The sequence below is a fragment of the Pleurodeles waltl genome, chromosome 6 (genome assembly GCF_031143425.1).
Source record: "Pleurodeles waltl isolate 20211129_DDA chromosome 6, aPleWal1.hap1.20221129, whole genome shotgun sequence".
NCBI lineage: Eukaryota > Metazoa > Chordata > Amphibia > Caudata > Salamandridae > Pleurodeles > Pleurodeles waltl.
The window spans coordinates 282,413,704-282,434,947 of NC_090445.1; the positions used below are offsets into that span (position 1 = coordinate 282,413,704).

The 21,244-nt window shown below is 43.6% G+C and overlaps 1 protein-coding gene across 3 annotated transcripts in view; it reads right to left on the minus strand.

Annotated features, from left to right (window-relative positions):
- ARHGAP27 (Rho GTPase activating protein 27) overlaps positions 1–21,244 on the minus strand; it is a 565,511-nt gene that overhangs the window by 473,330 nt on the left and 70,937 nt on the right. The window lies entirely within an intron of this gene.

Below are 21,244 nucleotides of genomic sequence, written 5' to 3' on the forward strand. Positions count from 1 at the left end.
GTACCACTCTCCCTGAGTGAGTTCATCTCCTCCTCTTCCTTCAGCTCTGATGTAGGGATTATGTGCCCAGAGGTCAATGCGGTGCTCCACCCCTCCTTTCTCCAGATCTCCCACATTAAAGGGCCCGTACTCTCTGTCCTGTCAGGAGAAAAGACGGATGTTCCCTGAGTTAGTGAAAGGTGGAGGGGAACGTGACCATTCTGGAAGACCATCCCCCTCCTCACAGTTATCTTTCAGTGAGAGAATGTCTCCCGGACAGCTGTCACACTGAGATGAGACAGCACTTGACTTACTCTTGGATTCTCGATCCGATGCAGCTGGCTATAGCTTTGGGCAGAAGGGGCATAGTCAGAAGGAGACTACTGTTGGGTGTCCACCTCACTTTTGGTCTTTACTGAACTGTTTCTAATACTGACATTTCCCCCACACAAATCAAATTCTTCTCAGGTGTATTAGTCAAATGAGTTCAAAGGAAGCAAATCAAGACTACAAGACCACAATGCAATAGGTGTGCACGCTAAAGTTCAGTCCTGGAAACAGTGTCCACAATGTTCTGGAAGGAGGTGGTAACCATATGAATAAGCCAAGTGGAGAGAATAACTCCCAGCAGTAATGCAATCAACATTTTCAAAGTGGTCATAGTAATTCCCATGAGTGCCAGCCTGAAAAGAAGCCAAAGGGGAATAAGGTGTACTCGGCTACTTGGGATTCTTGAACAAGCATGACAATGATGCGACACACATTTGAGTACTTGAGGGAATATACCAATGGAATCAAAGGATCATCTTGACTAGCAATCATGACAGTGTATCATTAACAAAGGTCAGGACCTGATTAAATTAGTTCATAAGAATTTGAAGACACAAGTATGGATTACCTGTTGGGAAATCACCTCATTGAAATTTACTTTATTTTTCTCGTTGTGTGTTTTAAAAACACTACTAACCATTGCCTCAGAATGTTTTGGAGTGTAGATACACATATGAGAGAGTGGTAAGCTGCAATTTAATACATTTGCCAGAAACTGCAAAGGTGAATAAGTTGATCATCCAGCAGGAATTGAAAGTGTCTAGAGGCAGCCTGCCTTCAAATATATATTCTCAACAAGAAGACAAAACATGGAAGACCAACAAGAGATCTGAAACTCTGGGTTAAGAGGTGAAACTGTTCTTTGGTGTCTGACCAGGCAGGACTTAGGGCTCAGCTGAAAAGAATATGGTTATTCAAACACCAAAAAAAAGAGGTAATTATTTAAAGATCTTCTGCATTTGAAATAGTCATTTTCCATTCTCGATTGTAAAAGGAAGGGAGCACCAGTGGGAGGAGCCTGGGGTACAGAGAGGTCAATCATCATATCCCCTTTATGATAGGCATACTGGATGAAGCTGTAACTCATTTTCAGTACTCTCACCTGGAATTAGGAGTAGACATTTCCTGAGGGGCAACTTTCACACTTTCACAGAAAGTAGTGGCATGGCCTTAGTCCAAGGAGGACTTCGAAATTTCACCACAGACAGGGCTTCATGCTCTCACAGGACAGGAGTCCGAACATCTGACAAGGTAATGGAGGTATCGAGTTTTTATGAGGTTGCTCTGAACGGTTCACTGACTGGCTGTCTGAGATCCTGATGGAACTGTGTTTTGTCAGGATTAGGACAAAATATGCACTTTGGAGGGCCTTACAAGATACAGAGGTACAATCCAAATGTGAATCTACTGAGTACTTCAGTGCTATATGGAAAGATGGGCTGATTTGCATTGAACCCTCTAATACTTAACATGTTTCAAGCCAGAGACTGAATTTCCTGAGGTCAACAGGAGGTTCATGATGCAGTTGGCTAATGCTGTACTGTTGCCTAGGCACTTCAGGGGTAAAAGGAAATGTGAGATCCCCTGTTGCACTGGACTGATATATGGATAAATATTGCACAAATTAGCTAGCCAAAGCATAAAAATAGGCTCATCATCAATTTTGCAAAAGCAACACAAAACAGCAAACATTCACACATTAGCATATATAGAAACTTGCTAAATATATGTGAACAGATCTTTGTGCATAAAGGGCCTATAATGAAGGGTACTTTATAAGTTGTGGTCTTGTCTTACGAAGACCCAAAAGTGCAGCTATAGAATTCTGTCACAACCAACAGTTCAGAAAAGTTAAAAAGGGAACAGAAATATAGAAATAGAAATAAATACCTATTTAAAAATGCCAGAACACAGTGAAGATAAGACTTTATGAATATTTAGTGGAGCATCTTTTAACACAACTGACAGGGCAAGCAGGAACACACCAACTGCCTTTTACTTTGAACAGTAACATTCTAATTCTACATTACACAATACATTCAATGAAGAAAGACCAACATGCCTTTCCCTTTACATAAAATAATGAAACAACCCAAACACAAACGTCACAAAATCACTATAGTGAAGAAAACAAAACAGAATCACAATGGTGGTGACAACCAAACCCTATAATATTTGAGACTATATGTGTGTATTTCACATTTAGAATGTGATGCAAATAGGATTCCTAAATTACAAACCAAAAAATTAACTTAAAATCATTCATCCCACAACATGGTCACATATTTTAAGCAAAAGCCCTAATGTTCTACACAACCTTGGCAGACTACTATCAGATCCCCCTCCAACCTTTGCTTAGATTCTACAGTTCTGCAGACGTTTGTTGTTCTTGAACAATAGACAACCTGTCTTTATTCCAACATTTTCCCTCCTCCAGAATTAAAGAATGTTTGCTTACTCTTACAACTTCTTTGGATGCAGAATAAAGGAGAACTCTTATCCCTCCTTCTTAAAGGTATTTTAATTCTTACAGTATTTCCTACTTTTATGTTCAATATCTCATACAACAGCATCTTCTTTTCCATCCACAATCGATGTATTTTCGAACCAGATATCTTCCTTTCATCAAAACAAACAAAAAAACCTTTGTTTCTCAGTTGGGTGTAGTGCAAAGTACCCACACAACATTTTTCACGTCTTGCATCCACTTCAATCCATTCATCAATACCAAGTGTATGTTCTCCTTCATCACTCTGTTACACAGTTTTACAAAAACATTACTTCTAGGATGATATAGTGAGGTGGTAAAACGCTTAGGGGCATATTTATACTCCGTTTGCGCCGAATTTGCGTCGTTTTTTTCGACGCAAATTCGACGCAAAACTAACTCCATATTTATACTTTGGCGTTAGACGCGTCTAGCGCCAAAGTTCATGGAGTTAGCGTCATTTTTTTGCGTGAACACCTTCCTTGCGTTAATGATATGCAAGGTAGGCGTTCCCGTCTTAAAAAATGACTCCGATGCATATGCGTCGTATTTATACTCCCGGGCAAAAATGACGCCCGGGAGTGGACGGGTCTAAAAAACCCACATTAGCGCCGGATTTTAGCGCCTGGGTCAGGGCAGGCGTTAAGGGACCTGTGGGCTCAGAGGTGCCCTCCCCTGCCCCCAGGGACACCCCCTGCCACCCTTGCCCACCCCAGGAGGACCCCCAAGGATGGAGGGACCCACCCCAAGGACATTAAGGTAAGTCCAGGTAAGTATTTTTTTTAAATTTTTTTTGTGGCATAGGGGGGCCTGATTTATGCCCCCCTACATGCCACTATGCCCAATGACCATGCCCAGGGGACAGAAGTCCCCTGGGCATGGCCATTGGGCAAGGGGGCATGACTCCTGTCTTTGCTAAGACAGGAGTCATTTCAATGGGGGTTGGGCGTCGTAAGAAAATGGCGCAAATCGGGTTAAGGCGATTTTTTTGCCTCAGCCTGACTTGCACCATTTGTGGACGCCCATACGCCATTTTCCCCCTACGCCGGCGCTGCCTGGTGTACGTCGTTTTTTTTAACGCACACCAGACAGCGCCGGCGGCTAACGCCGGCTAACGTCATTGAATAAATACGGCTCCCAAATGGCGCTTCAGAATGGTGTTAGCCGGCGCTAATTTTTTTGGCGCAAAACTGCGTTAGCGCAGTTTTGCGTCAAAAAGTATAAATATGGCCCTTAATGCTAAAATAAGCAAGAAAAACTTCAAAATTTCGTGAAACACACTGGGGAACACTGTTTTTAATAATCTCATCTGGAGCACCTTCCCTAAAAAACTACTTTTCCAAAATGTTCTTAACTGCAGCAGTAGTGGTAATATCCACAAAGGCCACCTCCAGTCACCTAGAAAAATAATCAATAACCACAACACCATACTTGACCTGGCTTTTCACCACTTTTACAGACTAACAATATCCATGCCCACTTAGACCATTCTTTGGCAGGAACAGGAACATCAGTCACAGGACTAGGAACAGTGACCTGGGTTTTATCACTTGTAAAACAAAACCTACATTGTTGCACAAACTGTTCAACATATTTGTCCATTCATATCCACATGAATAGTTCCCCTACTCTTCTCTTCATAGTATGCATGTCAATATGCCTTCATGTGTTATGTCTATCGCTTTGGATCTTAAAGAGACAAGAACAACAAAAAATCAGACCTATGATGCGAACACTTGACAACAAACAATTCAGACTCAATATGTCGATAAGCGTCCACCGAAGACTCAGAAAGCTTGAGTCTTGGCCAAACCTTACACACATATTCCATCACAACTCCTAGAGTAACATCTTCTTTCAGAGCTGCTGTCCACTCAAATTCAGAATTGGCAATATTGAGCATACATGATGAGTTGCTGACTGCAGTATCTTCCTCTTTCTTAATGATCACATCCTGATCTTCTTGACAAGACACCAAATTTAACCTTAAAGAAAATCAGTCAGAATGTTCTTTATGTCGATTCAATGTTATAGCAAAACTATTGCGCTTTGTACTGCTACTTGGCTTTTCTAGGAGTGGCTCTACTTGCACTCTAGGTAGTAAATATATCAACTAAAGGTTTATGATCAACTCTTACTACAACTTCCATTACCCATAAATACTGTCAAAAAGGATTAACACACCACCAGGAGGCCAAAGATGCACGCTCGTCCACCAAATAGGACTGATTAGCACCTTTTCAACTACGACTACCAAACGCTACTATCTCTTCCTTTCCATTCCTCCTCTGCAACAAAACAACACCCAAACAATTTTGATCGACATCTGTAATAACAAAACAGAGCTCTTGTGTGTGAAAATGTTCGAGAGGAATATCATTAGCTAATGCTTTCTTGATGCCTAGACTTCTTGCTCACATGCATCACTCAAAAAAATCTTTAATTTTTCCTGAATAATTGATGCATAGATGTGTTTTTTCAGCACATTTTGTTATAAAACAGGAGTAAAACGCCATCAATGACATACATGATCATAACTACTCAATTCTTTGAGGAACAGAGGCATCAACAATGGCTTTCACCAAATTCTCTTTTAGCTCCATACCACACACAGACAATTTATGATCCACATAATCCACTGAAGAGACTCCAAATCTACTTTTCTCTGCCTTAAGGGTGACCACCTTTTCCGCTAGTATAGTTAGTGCATGTGCCAATCTCTTGTCATGGCTGCTTTTGTCTTCCACATATATCAACAAATTATCCTGAAAACAAATTGCCCTCTTCCACATCTTTGAACAACATGTCCTTAAGATGCTGGAATAAGGCTGAGGCTGAAGCTACCCCAAAGGGCATTCTTCCAAAACGAAGAGCCCCTTCTGGAGTGATAAATTAGCTTAAATGGCAAGAATCATCCTGCAGAACTATCTGTGGTATTAGGAAGTCATATCAAGTGGAAAACACTTCAGCAGCCTTGATCAAAGATAACATATCTATTACATTGGCCAAGGGATGGGGATCCACCCACTTTCTCTCAGGTCCACACACATCCTTAAACTGCCACTGGGATTAAGTGCAAGAAAGATAGGGGACAACTATTCAAAGCTCCCAATGAGAGCTCTGAATAGTTGTCTGAATGAGATTGTTTGTATAGTTTGTCCAGTTCTTTTTGTAACTCTGATCTCACCATTATGGGAACCCTTCTAACTTTATGAACAATTGGCTCTGTTCCCGATTTGAGTTGAATTTTGTGCTTCTAAGTTAGTCAGTAAACACCTTTGGGATCTTTACTTCCCATTAGCAACACATATATATTGAAACAATACCTTTTCAGCACAACCTTTTCAGGACTATTAGGTTCAGAAATAATTTCCAAATTATGTTGTTCCAACCATCCTAATAATGATGGACCGTATTTGGCCACATGTACGATTGCCAGAGTAGAATGACCATTAAAGGACAAAGTGGTATCAAACTGTCCTAACATTTCCAAGGGTTTTCCTCCATATGCTACCAGTCTAATTACAGATTTTCTCAACTCAATACTTTAGAAACTTTTCCAGCCATCTATTCCAATAAACATGAAAGGTGAGCCAGAATCCGCCATCATACTGACATCCACACTGCCAACAGACACTTGACTATATGGTCTATTGAAACTTAATTTCCACCAAACTTTGATTCTTGTGAGACATCCACACACAATACTACACTCTCATCACTGACATCAGAGGATTTTTGTTTGACTTTAAGTACACTAACGTTTCCAAAAACTTTAGTTTGTCATCCCTTTTTTTTTACAACTCATTCAAATGTTATCTACAGCAGGACACAACATGGAGTTTTCTAAGTGATTGGCACTCCCACATCTGTAACTCAATAGTGCTCTGCTTTTACTAGCCTTTGCAATGGTCTTCGTTTTTCCCTTGGTACCTCTTTCAACTATCAGTTTTTTAGACAATGAATAATTTAGATTAGACATTTAGGCCATAAAGGACACAGTACTTTCAATACCCGCAGCTATTCCTGCTGCCTTTTTCAGCGTTAGATTGGTGTAGTTAATACTTATTTGCGATTTCTTATTTAGAGAGTTGCAATTTGCGACTCTCTAAACAGGGTTGCAATTTTAAGGAATCGCTATTTTAGCGATTCCTTAAAATTACTTTCAGAATGCCTTTAATACATTCTGAAATAGCTTTTTGCATTCGCAAACGGGCATTCGCACCGTTTGCGAATGCAAAAAGCTTTCATACATCTGGCCCTTGGTCCCCTATCAATTATCTTCAAACATTTTGTATTCATATGTGGAGGTTAATGTCCTTAATGCACCTACAAAACTCTCTAAAGATTCCCCCAATAGTTGATGACGGCTATAAAATTATATCTTTCTAGTATTAGGTTTTTGTGGGGTTTAAATCGTGTATGCAGCATCTTTACCAGTGATGCATACCCATCAACTACATCACTTTCACCTCAAATAGACTGATGGGGTAGATGTTTTAAAATCTTTCTTCCTTCAGGTCATAAACAATACCTTAATAAACAATACTTTTTCTTATGTGTGAAAGCGTCACCATCGATTGCATCCAGATATGCCTCAAACCCTTCCTTCCACTGCTCCTAATTCACGCCAGGATGTCCTGAGCTTGGTAAAAAGGATGGGGGAAGCACTATACTTTGCTGCATGTAATATGTTGTGAACCTGCAAAATAAAACTGATGTAACAATAACCCTTTTTTTTATTAAACATAAAACTACAATGGTACTTAGAACATAAGAGTAGTTAGAATAACGAAGGTCCGTGTGACAAGAGATATCTCATGAAGGAACAGAATGTGAAGGTTCACACAAATAACTTAAAGTGTGTGTGTAGGATTACCTGATAGGCGTGTGTATCACTGCACACAATAACTATCACCAACAGCACAGAATAAATACAAATTTGTTTCTGAGGCGTGTGTGTCACTGCTCCTTGACACAAAAACACACCACGATTGATGCAAGTTCCATATAAATTGGTGATGAATTTGCAGAAATTTCCAGCTTCCAAATTCTCAAACCAAAACGGAAGCCAAAAATAGCATCCAACCCAATGAGGTCTTCGCTTTAGGTAAAGATTGGAAACATCCCAATCAAAAAATGGCCTCCACCGGGTTGGAGGTCGCTCCTGTCATGATGCGTGGCTAGGCCTGCTCAGTGAGCAGCAGCAAACTTGACAAGACGCGAGGCTAAGACAAAGTGATAACGCTCCACGGGCGACTGCTGAAAAACTATAGAAAGGGAAGGATAGCATGTATTTGTTGCTGGGCAGCATGGGGCATTATAAAGGTGAGACTCGTTGCAACATGGCTTTTTCTTAACAAACGGACCCCAGCTACACGTTATCTCCACTGCGGCTTTAAACAAACAAGCAAGCGAGTGTGGTCCCAAAGTTATGAGGAGGAGGGTGAGGAAGGAGGAGGGAGGACACATGGAGTGGCATGGAATACTAAGAACATTCTTGTGGGGGAAGCTGAAGTTTGCTCTCAAGCACCGGCTGTGCTCAGCTTAATCAAAGTCACAAGATGAGAGCGCAAGAACATTGTATGTACCCCATTGCTCCACCAGCACTGACTCGTAATCGGCCATAACTGCCCCGCCACCAGCCCACCTCACTCATGCACCCTTTCTTTTGCCGTGCAGCACTTGAGAGCGCGAGAACATTTAACTTGCTGTATTGCTCCGTTTCCATTAAACGGGTTACTGGTCATAACGGCCCCTCCTCCTGCTCGCTTCACCCACGTATTTTTTTATGGGACAGCTCCCGATAGCAGCATGAATAACCCTCCTGGATGGTGGAATATCAAGGCCCCAGTTTCAGATAAAAATTTTGGTAAGGAGAGGAAACCACCAATCTATAAAGGGGGGAAGAGGTTTAATAAAGGAGAAAGAAATAGAGGAAATGGCAGGCCTCCAGAGTGGCTTTTCTCTTTTCTATAGGTGAGCATACAGGCTGTACACTTGGTATCGACACAATTGGCAACAGTACCAATGGCAAAGGGTTGAAAGCAACCTGCGGAGAGGATGATAGGTCCCTCTGGAGGGGGAGTGGATCAGGAGTTGCTGCGGATGCGGTTTATGCAGCATAAATGCATCTTGTGGTCCTCCTGTGAAACCTCCAGCATCTACCCAAGCTGCTCCTCTATGTACTTCGAAGGGAAAGCAAGAAGTCAAGAAATCAAAGTGGCACCAAGAGCTATGCAGATAACAGATGAAGAGTATTTCCCATGATATATCCATGCAAACATGTGTCACAAGTAAAACGGCTTGACCTAATAATAGCCGAAGCAAATTCCTCCTCACTGGCTCAAGATCTAAGATCCAGGCTCCAAAGGGGCTCCAGCAAGATTCCTGGATTGAAGAGGGTTTGGGGGGACAGAATCAGCAGTAAGCACATACCCAGAATCCCTAGAGGCTTCTCCTTGTGTCCAATCCAATCTGCATTGTGGACCGCCGGTGGAGGGAGAAAGAGGAGGAGTAGCTATCCCCTTCCGGAGTGGCAGCCTGAAGATAGCCCAGATGGCACAGACAGCACAACTACAGGGGGTGGAAGGATCCATCACCCCCAAACACAGAGGGCTCCAAAACCGCCTCTGACCAAAGACAAGTAGATGTCAATCTCAAGCATGCTGGGGGTGCTCCAGATGACCAGCTAATAGATTCCAAAATGGATACAATTCCCCTCCAACTAAGCAGGGACTGGTCAGTATTTCAAATCCCTCCAGAAATTTTGGAAGAAGATTCTAAAAGAATTGCAGTAGCTTAAAATCTCACAAGACGAGACCCAGAGGAAATCAAATCAAAGTTCAACACAAATTAATACTAATATTCAATAGGGTCTCTCAAGTGTCTCTGGTCAAGCAGAGAGTCAGTGATCCTGAAGGCAGAGGCAATAATCAGGACTCCGCAACTTCAGAACTTCAAGCAGAGCTGGAGAATTTACAGATAAAACTTGACGACCAGATCTCGTCACACAAATCTTCGATTTGTCAGTATTCCTGAGGATTGAGAAGCAGGAGGAACAGTAGCTAACCTAAATACGGACCTCATTCATAAGCATGTTCCCCCCAACCAAGCCCAAGCCATCCCAGATTTGACTATTTTGCGAACCATCAGGCTGCGACCACATGGGTTTCAAATGCTAAATACACACAACCTATTCTGCTCAACTTCGGAGACTACAGCATTAAGGAGAAGACTTTATCCCATGCCATAAAAATTAGGGCATTCAATACTCCAGATAACTTCTTGTTTCATGTATTTTCAGATGCAGCGGCAAGAAGACACAAAGAGTTCATCTGACTTATCAACAGTTTCAGAAGTCAGGGTTCACCGGCTGGCCTAGTCCAGCAATCAAAACTGAAGGTTTTTTTAAAGGCCAGACTCATATATTTTAGTCAGTGGACCAGGGCAAGAAATTCCTGAGGAACATGAATGAGGATGGAGGGGGGCAAACCTGATCAAGCAATGGTGTGTCCTGATTGTGACAGATAAAAAACCCATGATCATCAGGCCCATTCTGCTTGAATGCAGGTCTTTAAGTGTCATGCCAGGGCACTTATTTAGGGGGAAGGATGGAGGGGGGCTAGGGATGGGAGGGGGGAGGTGGGGTGTATGCAGGGGCATTAGAGGAGGGGGCAGGAGTGGGGTGTGTGAGTCTATGATAGGTGGGGCTCCAAGGATATCAAGGGGGTGGGGGATGGATCACACTTGGGTGAGGAGGGGGCAAAATAAAAATCAGGTAGGAAGGATAAGCTAGGGATTAATATCAAGAAGGGAAGTCAATAATAACAGGAGAAGTACACAACTAAATAAGATAGCCTCCTGTAATATTAATGGGGCGAATAACAAGATTAAGCTTTGGGCTGTACTTCAGTGGCTTAAGGGGGCTGGGGCACAAATTATATTTCTACAGGAGACGCATCTCAAGGCACATATTAAAGGACCAAAAGGTCCTAGTTTTATCTCTCATACGTACTATTTCTCAACTGCCGCAGTCGTATGCGGCAGGGCTGTCTTAATCTCGCACAGGGTAGTGAGACAGGTACTAAAAGTAGTTTGCAAGATGGATACTAGTTAGTTTAGGCGTTGATAATCAACCAATACATTTTGTAAGCTTTCATGGGCCAATTGATCATGATGATGTAACCTCTCTAAGTGAAACATACAATCTTGTGTCTACAGTGCAATGTTCTATTGTGATGGGGGGTTCAACATTCTGCAGAATGTCAAAAGTGATTGCTCCCGTAAAAATAAGGTCCAGAACAAACCCAAGGCACTGCACTTTCTAACTAAAATGACGAGGGATTTCACACTAGTGGATCCATGGCAACAGGAGCATCCCTCCATGTGGGAATTTAATTGCTTTTCTAAACAGTTAAATTCGGTATATCTCAGATAGATTTTGTTTTTAAATATCTTAACAATTAAGAAGAAGAAGATCATTGATACTTACCAACCCTTTTTCTGATCAGTCGGTCCCCGTACTTGAGGTAGAAGTTAGTTCAAGGGAACAAGATAGGGCTCAATGGGCACTCAATAAAGCATTGTTAGTCGACCCCAGCTGGTTGGAAAGTCTGCACCCAGCGCTACAAGACTTCTTTGATAGAAATCTCGGTTCCGCTTCTATTTTTGGGATATGGGGAGCCTGCAAAGTGTTCATTTGGGGGGAAGCTATTGCATACCAGGTTAAAATCCACAAAGTAAGAAAGAAACGGATCGAAGGCTTGCAGGAAGAACTAGACCTAGCGTTCGCGGACCATTTGACATTTCCGTTGTCTGCATCAGGGGCTAGGCTAGCTCATGTGCGACAAGCATTTCAAGAATACTATACATATCTAGAGCTGATAGATCATAATGCATGCTTTCAAAGGTATGGCAAGGAAAGTGAACATGTGGGGAGGATTTTAACCTGGTCAATTAAAAAAAGCGGTAATAACGCAGTGGTCAAATCAATGTATGACAAGGAAGGGTGTCAGGTGGTGACCCAACCAGAGGAAATCAGTAGGGTCTTCCTAGAGCATTATACTAACTTATATACCTCTAGAAGTCAGACTCCTCTAGAGCAAGTAAAGGAATATCTGGATCCAATGAAACTACCAATGGTCAGCAAGGAACATCACTCTATTGCAATCGCACCCATATGCAGGATGCAATTAAAGCATCACCCAAAGGGAAGGCTTGTGGGTATGATGGCTGCCTACTGAGCTGAAAAAGGGTTTCATGGCTCAAATGGCTAAATTGTTGGTATTACCCGTCAATTCAATACTCGATGGCGCTCCAATACCTTGCTCCTTTGCAGAAGGCGTAATAGTGAGCTTCCTGAAAAAAGATAAACCAGCAGATAGGTCAGGGTCATACCGCCCTATTAGCTTATGAAATAGTGATTACAAAATGTTCACAAAGATTACTGCATCCACATTTATTCCCCTCACTCAAACGGTTGTACATTTAGATCAATCTGGCTTTCTTCCAGGAAGGAATATGTAATACAAATTGCTTACTCCAGGCAACCGATTATTTTTTTAAATAATATTGTAAAGGCAGCCATTATTATGCTGGACAAGGAGAAAGTGTTTGCCCTGGTACAATGGGTAGGTCTCTTCGCAATTTTAGATTGTTTTAATTTTCCCCAGAAACTGGTGCACCTTCTTAAAAATCTATATAGTTGTGCTGCGGCTGGGTTGGTAGTTAATGGAGAAAAGGTGGGGAATATAATAATCAGCAGGGGTAAACGTCAAGGCTGCCCTATGTTTGCAGTCATGTTTGCATTATTCATTGAACCCTTGGCTGCCACATTAGGACAAGACATCTTAGTCAAAGCCCCCATTCAAAACGCACCCAAAGTTAAATTATACACTGATTATATGATACTATATATATTGGCAGAAGAGCAAAATATTGTTAGAGCATTTGATGTAATCCAAACGTTTACGGATTTCGGGGGGTACAAAGTGAATCTCTCAAAATCTGAAGTGCTTCTTTTTAATAGTACAGTGTCAGTGGTTCCAAGAGTAATGCAGCCCCACTATTCAGTTTCACAAGTAATAAGATATTTCGGCATATTCGTTACACATAATCTTTCAGACATCTTTCAGCTCAGTTACGAAAAGACTCTACGCATGGCACAGGGACTTAACAATAATTGGATGAATCAAATTACTCAAATTAATGATTCTCCCTTTATTCTTGTTCATTTTCATCAATATTGTCATTTGTGCCCCCCAGAAATATTTTAAGGAAATCGATCAGATGCTGAATCAGTTCATATGGCAAGGAAAGGAAGCTCATACTAAACTCAAGATACTGCAAATAATGGTACAAGAAGGAGGGCTAGCACTACCCCATTTTAAAAAATATTACCATGGAGCACTCCTCAATTTCATGACTCAAGTATCAACGTCTCCTGATTCTTCTTACTATTTTTATTTGCAACAAATGCTCCTAGAGAATAATGCTCAACTCTCTACCTTTCTTAAGATCCCCAGACTGCTGTAGTGTACCAGGTACAAGCTTCCTCATATGATCATGTTTCGGTATAATTAACTCAGGGAAGAGTATCATTTTGCCCAATTCCATCCCTCTATGCTATTGAAGCAGTCGGGGGCATTCGGTCTCCAATTAGGACCTAAGACCATTAATCCATGGGAAAAGGCAGGAAAGAACAGCTTCCGTGATCTGATAGTAGCAGGGGAGTATGAAAACCTGGGAGCAGTTGTTGGAAACAAGTACTGTGCTCTTGCCTTCAATGCTTTTTTCTTATCTTCAGGTTAAGCACTTTCTCGAAAGCATTCAGTTAGCGATTGAGGCCATGGCAGACAACATAGCTCAACCGTTTTTTATAAGCCGGCTAACAGGCATGTGTAATTGGTATCATAACCTACTCCCAAAAAATTGCTCAAGTACAAATCCCCGCAGCTTTGGCTCAAATCGAAGATACTACAGGCAGTAAAACTGAACTTCGTGCTCGGCATGTCCATAACTCCCTTTCCCACAAAGCTGTTGGGGGCCAATTTTAGAAGATTAGCTTTTTTCCCAAAATAGATGGTTTACTATACACCAGCACTAATCCACAAATGGTTTCCATCCACATCAGGGGAATGCTTCAGGTATAGGGGTGCTATAAGGGATTGGTTCCATGTTTGCTTTATGTGCCCTGCTTTGGGGAAATTTCAGTCAAAAATGTATCAATGGTTTAGTGAGAAGAAGCAAGTTGCTATAATTCCCCATACCTGTAGGGTTTTGTGCGTAATTCTGACAACTCAATCATTAACTGTTTGACAACAGCAATTCTTCTTTATTGCCTCCCTTGTGGCCAAATCTCTGCTTCTCCAGAATTGGAAATCAGCTAAGGTATCGTTGTTCGAATCCTGGCTGCATAAGATGGGCAAAGTTAAATCCAGGGAAAAGCTATATGCCCAAAGAATGGGGGCCATAAAGAAATATCAATTCATCTGGGAATAGGTCTGTCAGTAAGAGCAAAAATGCAGGAATGGAAAAAATAGTGGGCGAAGAGGTTTACTGATCAATCCGGATTAAGGGTATATTAAATGTCTTATTTTGAGAGATTTTTTATGCTGTATGGTGATGTTCCTTTCTACCTGAATGATGATTTCTTTTTTGTAATGGCCTTCACCTGCATAGACACGGTGTACAGCATGATAAAGTAGCAAACCAAGTTCAGGTAGATACAGAGTCCCAAAGCAAAATGTTTGCAGTGATACATCACTCAGGGAACTAAGGACGATTTCCTAAAATGGGGACCGGCTTCCCTGTATTTTCCAGAATTGGAACAACTTACCTTGTATGTCAAGGGCAGTATTGACATGAAACCAGACACAATTCAGCAGGTCAAGTATAAGAACAAAGGCCAAGACGTTGTGCACTGGAGGACTGCTCTTGGATAAACTCCCAAGAATGCACGTAGGGTCTGAGGAGTCGTTGCTAGTCACTCATCGCCAGTGAAAAGATGTCAGTACACAGTGATGGTAGGAATTGTATGGATATTTATTAGAGCATCTTGTTATACCAAGGGCAGGGCAAGCAGCAACACAGCAACTGCCTTTTTCTTTGAACAGTAAATTTCTTCCCATCCCCACATCTTAAATCAACATTACACAATACATTCCAGCTCCAACTAGCATGCTGTCATAAGAATACCCAAAAAGATCCAAAATATGAAGAAAACAAATAATGGTGTCTTGTTAATGGGAAGTGGTAGAGAGGTTGAGAATATTTTTGGATTGTTCACCGGAGCTGGTTTAAAAACACACATAAAGGCATGTGTCTGTATCCGTGAACTCCAAAGACAATGTTTCTACCCCCTTCCTCCCCTTGATCTGAAACAAATCCAATTGTTTCATTTCACTTATTTGTAAACCAATTGATTCATCCTAGCTCTGGCTGTCAGACTGTTTTTTTAAAACACCATCCAAGGAATAGGATAATGCCGGTAACAAAAGCACAGTAACCGATCTGAAGATAACCATCATGCACAGTCTGAATCTCAGACCTATTATCCTGAGCGAGCATACTTGTCTGAAAGCACTTAAAAGTCACAGCAGCCCTAAAGTTTTAAATTGAGCCTAAGCAAATGTTTTATAGCACAAATCTTCAGATACATTGGCTGTAAATTACTTTTCAGCCAGCCCTGATGATCATTACAGGAAATATTCTGATACTTCACAACCAAGTAGAAAAAAATAGGAGTAATATTTGCCCAAAGCATCAAATCATGTGCTTGACTATAAGAACATCGAGCACTCTTCTCTCAAGGCTTTATTCTTGGCTTGAAAGGTAAATGTGCATTACCCAAAGCCCTCTTTCTACTAGGTCACCAAGGACATTTACTGTCTCCCGTGTGGATAATCGAACTCTGGTTCCACAGAGTTCAAAAGAAAGGGAGTTAGTGGTGTAACAAAAGTCCCCACAGTCACTCAAGAGGTCCAGGGTGACCCCTCCGGCACACTGCAGGGGTGGCAGGCTCCTGGATTTGTGCTCCTGACTGAGTCCGGAGCGTTGGAGCCCTCCACCATGTAGTTTGCACGAGGGCCCCCACAAGTTTAGTTACGCTGCTGGAATTAGAAGCTGTGAGGAAATATGAGGTAATTACTGCATCCCTTGTTGTGTAGAACACTGGGACATGGTTTCCACTTGGATTAAGTGGGATATCTGTAATATGGACACATGGCTGGGGTATTGGTCCCCGTGCGAGAGCTAATACCGATGAGCGACAATAATAATGAAGAGATTCCCTTGAGTGTAATTCGGGCAGTGGGTTGCACGATGGGGCTGTGCCTGGGAGCCCCTGCACTGCCCATGCCAAGTGCATGGGCAGTACAAGGGCCCCCAGGGGCACCCGAGTGCCCTTACCGCCAGCCTTCCGACAGGCTGGCGGTAAGGGGAGTCAAAATTCCCAGGGCAGCGCTGCTTGCAGCGCTGCCCTGGCAGATTGCAACCGCCGGGACCGCCATGGCGGTATACCGCCGGTCCCTGCGGTGGTCAAAATATGGTGTGTAGTACCGGCAGCCTGTTGGCAGTACTACCGTCACATTTCCCCTGGCGGTCACCGATGAGTGTGTTATCACGTTTTTAAGGAAATTGTTTCAATCTGAAGGTATTCCAGTCTTTGTGGTTACTGATAATGAAGTGCGTCCTAAGTAATTTAGGGATCACACATTTAACAACTGCACTTTATAGTCCCCAAGGAAATGGAATGGTGGAGAGAGCTAATCGTATGACAAAGGAAACGATTCAACAGGCTGTTGAAGCTGGTGTCTCGGTTCAAGAAGCGATTGGAGAGCGAATTTGGTGTTATAATAACACTCCTCATTCTACGACTGGGGTAACTCCTTTTGCGTTATTGGGGGGAAGACACTCGTTTAATGAGTTGTCACCTATGTGGGGTGATTGAGGAATCTGACCCTGACAAAGCTATTCCCAATTTTGAGTCAATAAAACACAAGGTGAAAAGTTTGCAGATGAAGGCCAAGAGTAGATATGATGAACTTAAAAAGGTATGGGAGATAGATTTTACGGTGGGGGATTGTGTAAGAATAAAGAGACCTTACAAAGTGAGAGGTGCCAAGTATTTTCATGAAACAAAGGTAGTTCAGGTATCTAAGCATTCCGTTAAAGTAGAAGGGAGAAGTGGTGGAGTAAGAGGAAAGTGGCCAATGTGGACAAAGGTGCGGATGCGCATAGTTTTCAGTCGCAGAATGGGGGCTCAAGAAGTTGTGAGATTGGTCCGAGGAGGGTGAATGACAGGCAGGATGGGGTGATGTTTTATGAAACTGGAGATATTAGGGTTCAAGAAAATGTTACGACTCATGTTCAGTGTGAGGCTCCTAGTGGGGACATAAGTGAAGACGCTGTACAGGTTAAGAATCAACACGCTGTACAAGACAAGTGTCCTGACAGGTTCCTTCCCAAAAGAGTGGTTAATAAGCTCAAATACTTGGATGATTTTTGTTTTGGATTAAGGTGTTTTTTTTGTTGTCATTAAGGAAGGAAGGTGTGTTGTGTTCTATAATTTCCTTTATACCGCTTGTATTGTGGAATTAGCATGTGCGCAGTTTAACCATGGCTATGCGGTGAGCACGAGCGCACGGGTAACCATGGTTCTGCTTAGTCGGCAACGACTTTTGAGGAAAAGCCAGTTGGTGTTGTGGCTTATCTGATGCTGGTCGCTGAGAGACATTTGTATTCGACATTTAATAAAATTATCAAGAAACTCACTTCGTTGACGGAAGACATTCTTTTACGTACATAACAATATTGTACCTCTACATTTTACAAAGAAAGGTGGATTAAACATGGGCAGAGGTAATCGTTGACAGGGAATCCTGAAAATAGAAAAGAAAACAGAATAAAGAAAAGGAGGGGAGGAGGACAGAGGGGAGGAGTACTCCAGGAGGAAGGATGTGGGTGGCGGAACATAACATTGATGCACAAAGGAGAGAGCATCCTGGCTTATAGTAGCGATCTCTGGTTATTTCTCTGAGGTAGTCCTAAGGCCAATGGCTAAGGGGGTGGGGAGGGACTGATTCGCCTCCTATCCTGACAGGCCTCACGGTAATCACTGTGCATCGCATGATGGAAAAAGATAGGAAAAGATAATGAGAGGTAGGAGGTTAGTAGGTTGGATAAAGTAGATTCATCTACAACAGAGTATAACAGAGTAGTGTAGGGAAAGGTGAAGAGCATCAGTCTGAGACAGAGGAGGATGGTAAAGAATAAGCAAGGAAGGAGGGAGGAGAGGGGAGATGGAGTGGAAGAGGGGGTGTGGCGGTGCACCCAGCGCAGAAAGTTGTTTGAGGGGGAGGGGAAGAAGAGTAGAGAGGGGGGGAGGGAGACGGGAAAGAGGTGTAGTAAGGAAGACCTATAATATTACTGATCAAAAGATGGGTCATGACGAGAGGGGGGAAGGAGGAGAGGGGCGGGATGTCGGGGAGGGGCCATAGGGTAGTAATGAGGGCATTCTTAATATTGACAGCAGGTCGTAGATGACACGTTCATGGACGGCCATCTGCATCATCGCCACTAGCCACTCCTCTGGGGTAGGTGGAGTAGGAGATTTCAAATGGCAGAGTATGCATATCTTAGCTGTCATTAAAGCAGAGTGCAGTAGGCGGCACTGCAGTCTAGACAGGTCGGGAAGGTCCCCCATGTCGTGAAGGAGAATAAAAAAAGGGGAGAGTGGCTGCCTAAGAGTAATAGACTCACCATGGGTAGTTCCCACCGCCTCCCACAAGGGCTGGATCGAGGGACAGTCACAAAGGATGTGGGTCAGATCACACTGTGTCTCCGTGCAGCACCAGCAGTTCGCATGAGGCTGGAGACACATTCTGCACAATTTCACCGGGGTCCAGTACCAGTCGTGAATTATTTTAAAGAGAGAGAACTTGAGACGGGCTTCCCGGGTTCCCCTGTCCAGGGTCGTCTTGATATCTGTCCAATCCTCTTCCTCGATCTCAGTTCGGAGGCGGAGTTGCCACCTGGAGCATAGGTTGTCAAGGAGGGGCTGTGAGTATAGGTGATGTGTGAGCACTTCGTAGAGTCCTGACATTACACCCTTAAAGCGGCCCCATGTAACTAGATAAGACAGAACAGGAGAGACTTGAAGGTTCCTGGGTTAGGCTCCCATGATACGTCGGAGACAGTGCTGGAGTTGTAGGTACCGCCACACCTGGTCTGGTTGCAGGTTGTATTCCTCCTGCAGTGTTGCGAATTATTTGATTTCACCATTCAAGATGAACTGATCCATGTGCTCAATGCCGGGTGCACTCCATTGTGCCCAAAGGAAGGTATACCTCGTAGGAATTCATTACCCCATATAGAGGCCATCTTGTGGAGATAGGGGTGTGAGCCGAGTAGGCAATGTGCCCGGTGCCAGGCTGCATTCGTCACCTCTATCACTGGGTTGTTGGGGCTGAGCCTTGAAGTACAGGTTCTGTACAAGGAACTGAGGATGACCGACCTGAAGAGCGGCTTGCATTGTGGCGGGTCCGGCACTTCAGGTAACATAGGTGCAAGCTGAGATAGGTAGAGAGCTAGGGCATATTGTTTCACTGATAGAAGTCTCATACCTCCAGAAGAGCAACTAGCCATGAGTTTAGCAGGTGACAGGCGGGGACGGGAACAGCCCCACACAAAAGCTCTGATCGTTGTGTCGATCCGTCTAAGAGTTGATATGGGTATTTGCATGGGTAACAAGTCCAACACATAGATGAAGCACTGTAGTGTAACCATCCTCACTGCCTGGACCCTGCCCCACATACGTGGGTCCAGATTGTCCGCCACCATGCGATCCAGTCTGCAGTTAACAAGGATCCCTAGGTATTTAAGGCGGGATGACGTCCAACGAAAGGGGAAACCATGGATCGCCGCCCTTGTGGTGTTAGTGGAGAGGGGTAGTGCCTCGCTCTCGTCCCTGTTCACCCGGTACCCAGATAGGAACACATAACCATCAATGATTTACAGTAAGGCCAGGATGGAGCGGTCCAAGTTTGTTAGGGTAAGATGAATATCGTCTGCCTATAGGTAGCCCTTGGACTCCTCCAAATATTCCGGTAAGTAGAGGAGATTGGTGAATGGTAGCCGCCATCGGTTCCACTGCCAAGAGGAACAAGAGAGGTGAAGCGGGCACCCCTGCCTCGTCCCTCTGCGAATCGGGAAAGGATTGGATATGAAGCCGCCACAGTTAACCTGCGCCGTGGGACAGTCATAGAGTAACCGTACTAGGCCTATTAAGTGGTCACCCAGTCTGAATTTCCATAGTGTTGCAAACAAGTAGTCCCATTCGATGCGGTCAAATGCTTTTTCAGCATCGAGGAATAGTGCTAGGGATTCCTCTGGCACATCCCTGGATTCCCATAGGGTATAGGAAAGGAGGCGGAGATGATTCCTGGAGGTGCGTCCCGGGACGAATACCACTTGCGTAGGGTGTATTAAGGACGGGAGGACCTTGCAAAATCGGAATGCCAGGACACTGGCGAGGATTTTGACATCACCATTCAGTAGGGATATAGGGCGGTAACTGCTGCAAAGGAGGGGATCCCGTCCAAGGTTAGGGAGGACCGATATCACTGCCCTGTTGGATATAGAGTCTAGTGATCCCTTGCGTCTTGCCTCTCGGAAGGCTTTGTAGAGGAGGTCAACCATCTTCTTGCTGGCCCATTTGTAACATTCGTGGGGAAGCCACCCTCTCCTGGTGATTTGTGGTATGGGAGATTAGTTATAGCCTGTGCGATTTCGATTTTACTATTCTCCCCGTCCAGTAAGGCCCATCCCTTGTCCATCAGGGGAGATGAGCACTATCCAGATAGGATCCCAGTTGGATAGGGCTGGCTGCCGTTTCTGGCGTGTGAAGGCCCTGGTAGTAGTTTGCAAACTCTTGGACTATATCTTGCGGTTAAGTAAGGATCTCACCAGTTGAGGATGAGTTGCAGGAATAGCCTGTGCAGCTTCCCGCTGACGAAGTTGGGCTGCTAAGAGTCTGCCCGCTTTTTCCCCCTATTCATACTGTCATCCCTGAAAGCGTTACAATGCACATTGAGGCTGGGAAGTATATAGTTCATTGAGGGCCATCCGCCCATTCTCTAGGCACCAGCGAGGGTTGCGCAGTATACAACTGAGTGAGAGATGCAATAGTACTTTCCAACTCAGTCTGGCAAACTGCCTTTTGTCTATTGGCTATTGCTGCATCATGCATCATTTGCCCTCGAAGGGTCGCCTTCGGGGCCACCCACAGTAGCACAAGGAGAATCTTGTTAGGGACATGCAATGGGCAAAACAATCCCCTTCGAATTGGTTACAGACATCCTTGATTGCCTCTTCTCCCTTATGACAGTGTTGTTTCAGGAATCTAGCAGAACACACATGAAGAGCAATTAGACTTTTCTGACATAA